Below are 8,094 nucleotides of genomic sequence, written 5' to 3' on the forward strand. Positions count from 1 at the left end.
GGAATGATCATTCACTTTCAACTGCAAGTGCTTTGAATATATTGAAGTTTGTAACTACTGATGGTGCCTCAACCCATACCATTATTCTTCCTTCTGATGTTGAAGTTGTGAGAAGTTTCTAGCACAAATACGAGTGATAAATATTAATGAAGGGGACAATGGTGAGAGTGTTGAGAAGGAACCAAAAGACTAGGCTTTGGAGAAGTTCATAGAGTAAGATTTTGATAGATATATGATGGCCATGCCAAGTAAGGAGAATGGATTCTGGAACATACATGATATTAGATATTACAGGTCATCCAAAAATATTGCAATTAGATCATCCAAGGTCAAGGCATAGAAAGGGGAGGGCCTATTTGTTTTAACAACAATGAAGACCAAGCAAGTGACTTTGGATTTGAATAATATGAAGGCTTCAGATATAGTGGATGTTGGCTTGGCCACTGGTTTGGATACCAAAAACAAATTGATTGATATGGAAGCTTAGATGGAAGCATGAGAAGCAGAAAATAAATCCTTAAGAGCATATCATGAAAAATATAAGGAATGGCGTCGAGAGTGGTTCCCTCCATGATGGCCATGCCAAGTAAGGAGAATGGAGTCTCGAGCATACATGATATTAGATATTATAGGTCATCCACAAATATTGCAATTAGATCATCCAAGGTCGAGGCAGAGAAAGGGAAGGGCCTATTTTCTTTAACATCAATGAAGACCAAGCAAGTGAATTTGGATTTGAATAATATGAAGGTTTCAAATGTAGTGGATGTTGGCCTGGCCATTGGTTTGGATAACAAAAGAAAATTGATTGACATGGAGGCTTTGATGGAAGCATGAGAAGAAGAAAATAAATCCTTAAGAGCATATCATGAAAAATATAAGGAATGGCATCGAGAGTGGTTCTCTCCTAGCCCACCCTTGATACAACTACTGCTCCCCCACCATCTGATCCTCAAGTAGATACAACAAAAGAATATTGAAGAAAAATAAACTTAGCCACAACTACATTCATAAGTGTTAAACATGTGATAGATGAAGATGCACAGTAGAGGCAGGATCTTCTATTGAAGGCTATAGAGATTGGAATAATTATGCGCAACACCAATAACAAGGTGGCATAAGTGACAAAATTCATTGGGAAAGGTAAGAAAGTATCTCTCATGTCACAAAGGTTGTAGGATCCAAATCACTCTTTTCCACTCCAAAACATGACCAAAAGTTACTCTTCTTTCACTCGTCCATGGCACAAAGTGTGGGCTGCTCAGTTCAGCAAGGGTCTTTCCTGATTGAGTGTTGCCTCGTCTTTCGTTGTGGTCCCTGAAAATCCTTGCACGAAGGAGGTACCAATTTCAATTAGTTACGGTCGCCGGTCACTCGACTCTACTCCCAGGGGTCCAAAAAACGTAATTCCTTAGTAAATCGTAGATACATGACATTTTATTTCCATTTGGTTTATCATGAGTTGGTCCTTTGTCAGGTATGGAAGGGGGGAACCTTTACTCCTCGACTTCATACCATTGAGTGATCTGATTCCCATAGCCTGAAACAAGTAATAGCCCTGATGGTTCATTACTTCGTGTGACATTTCCTTTGTTATCTGCAGTTAGCAGTCTTCCTATCCTTCTCTGTGCAAGCAGGAACATGGATTGGAAAATCTTTCATTCCCTTTCTGATCAGGTGCCCTCATCAGTGTGTCCCACGTATCTGCATCAGGTTAGTCCACATATTGCATCATCCATTAACCAAAGAGGTCATCGATGCTAGTACACATTCTCACTTGGCTAGAGTGTGAATGTATCTATAGATGATGCACCATAAACTTTTGCACAACTATTTGTTAGGCGGGTCTGGAATCATGTTTCCCTTATATAATCTTAAGATACAACTTTCAATTCTGTTCATTGGATCATCGCGGATTACAAATTCATTTTTCCCTTTTTCTATCGGGCTTCTTTTATTAATATGAGGTTCGATATGGCTTGGGGTTCGCTTAGACACTTGATTCTCTAACCCCCGATGAACCAAGAATTGGTAAGGTTCTCCCCACCTTTTGATCTTCCAACCACCAAAAGTGTTTACGGTCGGGTTCCATACCTACATCCTTATGGAACTAATAAAAAGAATCAGCTAAAGCCTTCATAGACACCCTAAATCCTAAGCATATAACAATCTATCTACAAAAACCAAGATGGATCACAACATCACAATTTGTTACCCAATCTCCACTTAGACCCCTACAACACTTATCCAAAAGAACTACGAGACAGGTCTATGATGGGAGCTGCTACTTTTTTATTAGAAATGGCCACAGTCAGTCATTTCTCTCTATGTATGATATATCCTTGTTCCTAGTGAGGAGAACAACACTTGTTTGGGGTTGGCACTTTTCACTTTTCTATTTACTTTTGAAGTTGCCTACATGATGAATTAAAGTGGGTGGTGGCACAAGAAAAACCAACCCTCGGATTGTACGTGGAAACTCCCTGTTTCATTGACTATTGCCTTACTTATTCTTTTTTACATGCTTGGATGGGTGGGCACCTTTAGTCGTGGATAAATCAATGTTTTTTCAACGAAACTATTTCTACCAACCTTTCTCTTTACTTGAACTGACTCACACTGGATGGGCAAGATGTTTAGATAACATTGATTGTTAGGAGATGCTTTCATGTTAGTACCCATTACTTACCTACCACCTATTCTCTTTAAAAACCTATAGTATAGATATTGTCTACCTTGCTTATTTGTAATGGCGCACACTTACAGCGAGCATTCGATGATCAGACAGAAGGGTTTCACATAGAGAAAGAGCATTGGTATTGGTCACGGGCTTCAGATATGACATTCATAGGTAGGTTTGGAATAACACTTACTAAATTAATTTGTTGGGTATCACTACTATTGTTCTGGGGCCAAACGTTTACCAGTCGGATATGATTCTTTCATTCTTACCAATCGCTTGAGACAAAAAGTCGTACTTACACTTTTAGTGTCTGTTATCGACCCACCTATCCACCTAGATATCTCTTACCTGAAGAAAACTAAACAAACTAATAATAGCACACTCACACTCATAAGATAAATATCAGACATATATAAAAACTAGACATGGCGGAAAAGGCATGAGTGACTTTCCTGTAGTCTCTCATTCTCATGAATTTCATTATTAAAATAATGTTCATGATACATATAAATACATGAGGAAGTTGTCTCAAGATAGTGCATCTATCTTGAACAAACTTGGTTAGGAAAATATCTCAACAACACACTAATCTAGGAGCCTAACTAGTTGGAGAGAATCTCTCAACCAACTAAGCCTAAACTGACTCCTAACCATGAGGAACAAACTCAATCTAGAAAGGTAGGAATAAATCCAACTTTCTTGATTTTAATTAATTTAACTGTTTTGGACTTATAATTGTTTTCATCACATGAGAGTGAGGCTAACATTCCCCACCTCAATCATAAGTCCAAAATAAGAACGAGGAACTAGCTTCCAAGTTCTCATGTTGATCCTAAAAAACATTAGCCTGAAAACCGCCAAAGATGGATGCTGAAGAAACTGCAATATGAAGAGACCATGAGTCAGCTGCATATCTGATTCATCTTTGAATGTCGCTTGACATCTCCATCATGTGCCAAGTTGCAAAAGGATCCATCTGTCCTTTGCTTGCAATCAACATCCTTTGTCCACTGAAAAAATATTGAGAATGCCCACTGGTTGATGACATTGAAAAACAACTCACTGTTGCTTTTGTTGTGTTTGAAAACTGCTCACGGCTGACTTTGTTGTTGATCGCCCACTGGTGAATTTTTTTGATGCCCACTCGCTGATGAAAATGCCCACTGGTTGCTTCACTTATTTTGTCGAGACTTTTAGTCTAACAAACATTGTCAATTTCATTGACATCTTCCCCCCTTTGTCAGTTGAAAGGAGAGACAATTTTCTTCAAATTATTTCTGAACTCTTCCCCTTCAGGTGTATGAGTGGTTCACTTGTGTACTCCCCCATTCAACTGCAAATAGTACCATCTTCATTTTTACTGTTGGCTGCAATATGTGTGAGTGAATTCACTTGTAAAACTTATACAATCTTCTGACCATGGATGACCATTCCCACGGATCAATCCATGAATAATTGATCTTCAATCTGGTTGATTGTTGTTGTTTATTTCATTGCGCTGATGAATGATTTGACTTTCCACAATGGTGACAAGGATGGAGATCAAAACACTGATCTTCCAGATGACCGTTTCTTTGAAAATGAAGGCATTTTTGTTTAATTGCAACTATGGTTTGTGTGTATTTATGTTTGGCTTCAACTTTCTCAAAACTAGCTAATGTGATTTGTGCAAGAAACCATGCACTGACAAACTTAATGGCCCTTGAATAATCTGGGATATGTAATTTGGCATCATCTTTGACATATCCTAAGCCTCGTCGATTTCTGTTACTTTGTATTTCTTCCCATGGCTTGATGATGGATTTGGAAGAAAGTTGAACTGGATCAGAGACCACTTCAACACTTGAAGTTGTTTGGATCAGTGACTTGGAATCATCAGTTGTATTTGTATTGTTCAAAGTCTTGGAAGCATCACTCTTCTCTAGCAACTCAGTTCTTTGGAGTTGTGACTCCAGTTGAAGGAACTCAATCATTTCATGTGCATGTTGAAGATGCACTCGAATATCAACAAGAGTTGTTTTGTTGATGTTCACCATGTTGCCAACTAATGATAAAATCAAATTGTTAAGAATCTTTAATAACTGAATGCGTTGTGCCATGTGAACTTGCTGGAAGTCATGCTTGCTTGATTTTAATACTTGTTGGGTTTTCAGAACTCGCTCGCTTGATGTTTGGTTGATTGTTGCACGCTCGCTTGAACTTGTTTTAACAATTGATTGTTTGAACTCACACTTGCTTGCTTTCACGCTCTCTTGATTATTGGTTTGAATGACACGCTCTATTAATTTATCACTTATTGCTCACTTGAAGAATAGAATACTAGAATTCACACTAATTTGATGATGATTTCTTGCTAGATGGATTTCTTGAACTTGCTTCATTGATTACTGACACTTTGTGTTTTCATGAATGTACTTATTGAATGTGCTGATTTAAAAAAAAGGAAGGGTGTCGAACACTGTCGAAAATGCACTCAAGAGACAAATGACAAGTTCAATCTTGATGACTCAGTTGAAGAATTACATGACTTAATGTATTCACCTTAACTATTCAAATTACGGTGTCGGTTACAACCGAGAATGCACCCATACAATTCAGTTAAAACATGTTTATCTGCAAGTGATACAAAAAGTGTTGATGATGTTGATGTCGTCTTGGCTTGAAATTCTTGATTTTGTAGCGTCCTTAATTTGATTGCTTTGATTACATGATGTGAAATGTGCTTGCTTGGAAGATCATCTTATCAAGTTGATGATGTGATGCTTTGTGCTTGTGTACTTAAGCTTGATTACAGGAGCTTGATTAAGAGTCCTTATACTTAAGCTTGCTTATGTGCATGTAGTTGTTTAAGCATAATACAAAGAGAGAATTTTGATAATTTGAACACAAGTCATGCACACACATTCATTACACATGGTGTACCTAAGATCCCTTTAATCAATTTCAGGCGGATCTAGGACACAAGCACCAAAAAAATTATGATTTTATTAATTACGGGAGTACATCATTCTTCAATGTCACAACTTTGTCATGGAAACTTCTCAATGAGAATGTCACACTTGCAAACTTTGGAAGCAAATTGTCTTAAAAAAAAACTACATGTAGTGGCTCAATCGCTCTCAAAGTAAAATATTACTTTGGATTACACTAATGACTTTCACTTATCACTCCAAATACAAAAAAATCATTTCACCTTATTACTCCAAAAGTCTCTATGACCACTTATGTCTCTAAAAAATATCACTTATAGCTCCACTGTTACAAGTCAAAATATTCTTGAAACATTTAGTGATGTGGTTGGAAGTTTGTACTATGTAGCCCTTGAAGTACCTGCAAATTACGTTCTTGGTATAATTCCCATAATTCCAGCCAAATACTCAAAATCTGAATTTCAACATTGCAACATGGTATTTCTACATTTTTTTGTCAACTGGATTTGGGCAGATACGGGGCGATTTGAGCACCAGGTATCAAATGACACAGTTCCACATTATTTTGGTTTTGACAAATACAACCACAAAATAATTTCAACGACCCTTCATAGGTTGACTGGACCGATTGACTTCCTGGAAGGTATGCGTATGTCAGAACAATATTACGTGCGAGTCAATATTTTCTCTAACGTGTGAAGTCCAAACAAAAAACGTTATTGACATGCAATGAGGACGAGGATGAAAGTGGGCTTTGTAAATTGGCTTCCTTGCATCACGTTATACTTTGCCACATTATGGAATGTGGATCATGGTAAACATTTCAATTTGGGGGCGCTAACATCTCTGGTGATTCGGAGTCAGCAAAATTGGACTGTGCTTATGGAAGATTAGATTCAGTGGGCATCATAAACTACAACGCAACAAATGATCCAAGGAATAATGGAACTTCATGCACAGAAGCTAAAGAAAATTTATAGGAGAACACAAATGGAGAGGTACAAATTTCACCTGGCTCATTGAGGAGTATCCAGAGTTTGATTCGTTTTGATGCACCTCATTCTAAGTTCAGGACAACTGATGTCTCTGTCTCATCTGGGTGCTCTAGTTGATACAATGGTGGCCCTTAGAGATCTGGGTTTGAATGTTGTGAAAGAAAATGTGTTATTGGACTCTTCTGGCAAGCACAACACATTCTCTATAACCCGAGCAGACACAGGCAGGAAAGTGGATGATCCAGAATCACTGGAACAAATACGTCTTACTATTATAAACAATTTATTGAAGTATCATCCAGAATCTTCTACTCAATTGGCCTTGGGAGAGGCATTTGGGATTGTGCCCCCAAAAGAAAACCCTGATGTGGATATTGCTACACGCATACGTATATATGATGATGGTCCAAATCACAGTTTTCTTTACATTGAAACAGCTGATTGACCTGGTTTGTTGGTGGAGATTGTAAAAACAATATCTGATATAAGTGTAGTTGTTGAATCTGCCACCACTCGAGAAGCCCTTGCCATATTAGAAAGTGATGGGATGACTGATTGTTCCAAGTCTTTTGACTCTCTCTCTGCCACTGATCAAGACAGAGCTGCCCCTTCACAACTCACTCTCTTAACAATTGGCTGCACCACGCATCCGCTTCTCAAAAGTTTCTCCATGGTAAGGCTACTTTCCTCACGGTGATTCATTCCAGTAGACTCCACTGCATGGGTTGGGTTCTTTGCATACCCAGGCTTTCAATTGCTTAGCCATCCATGACCATGGCCATCGCACAAAACCTGGTGATGCATGGATTGAAGCAACACAATTCACAAATCAGCCAGGGCTTTATCCACAACCTGCTTTCGAGTAGATCCCGTTGGTCTCCCGAGTCGTGTAGAAATCCCAGCTTGACAATAGTATCGGTCAGGTGCATCAGTGACAAGGAACTTCAGCTTACAATGGCTACCATGGTTAAGAATGACACAGATTCCATTGCAGAGGATTCGTCCGCTTCTTTTTGTGAAAATGTGCAAACAGGTGTCCAAGGAAAAGAGTTGAGTGTTTCTACAATTCTTGTGAACTTCACAAATTATTTTGACCCATACGGCGCTCTAAGCACACCTCTATACCAGACTGCAACTTTCAAGCAACCTACTGCCACAGAGAATGGTCCATATGATTATACTAGAAGTGGAAATCCCACTTGGGATTCATTGGAAGCTCTGATACCACATGAATAAAACTGAACAAACTAATAATAACACACTCACACTCATAAAATAAATATCAGACATATAGAAAAACCATACATGGTGGAAAAGGCATGAGTGACTTTCCTGTAGTCTCTCATTCTCATGAATTTCATTATTAAAATAATGTTTATGATATATATAAATACATCAGGAAGCTGTCTCAAGATAGTGCATCTATCTTGAACAAACTTGGTTGAGAAAATATCTCAACAACACACTAATATAGGAGCCTAACTAG

At 38.3% G+C, this 8,094-nt stretch overlaps 1 pseudogene; it reads left to right on the forward strand.

The window, feature by feature from the left end:
• Positions 1 to 6,729: 6,729 nt before the first annotated feature.
• Positions 6,730 to 7,053, forward strand: LOC149151290 (ACT domain-containing protein ACR11 pseudogene; annotated as a pseudogene).
• Positions 7,054 to 8,094: the final 1,041 nt, after the last annotated feature.

Source organism: Pinus tabuliformis, chromosome 9, assembly GCF_031772625.1.
Source record: "Pinus tabuliformis cultivar Carrire ecotype Pingquan chromosome 9, CPIR1, whole genome shotgun sequence".
NCBI lineage: Eukaryota > Viridiplantae > Streptophyta > Pinopsida > Pinales > Pinaceae > Pinus > Pinus tabuliformis.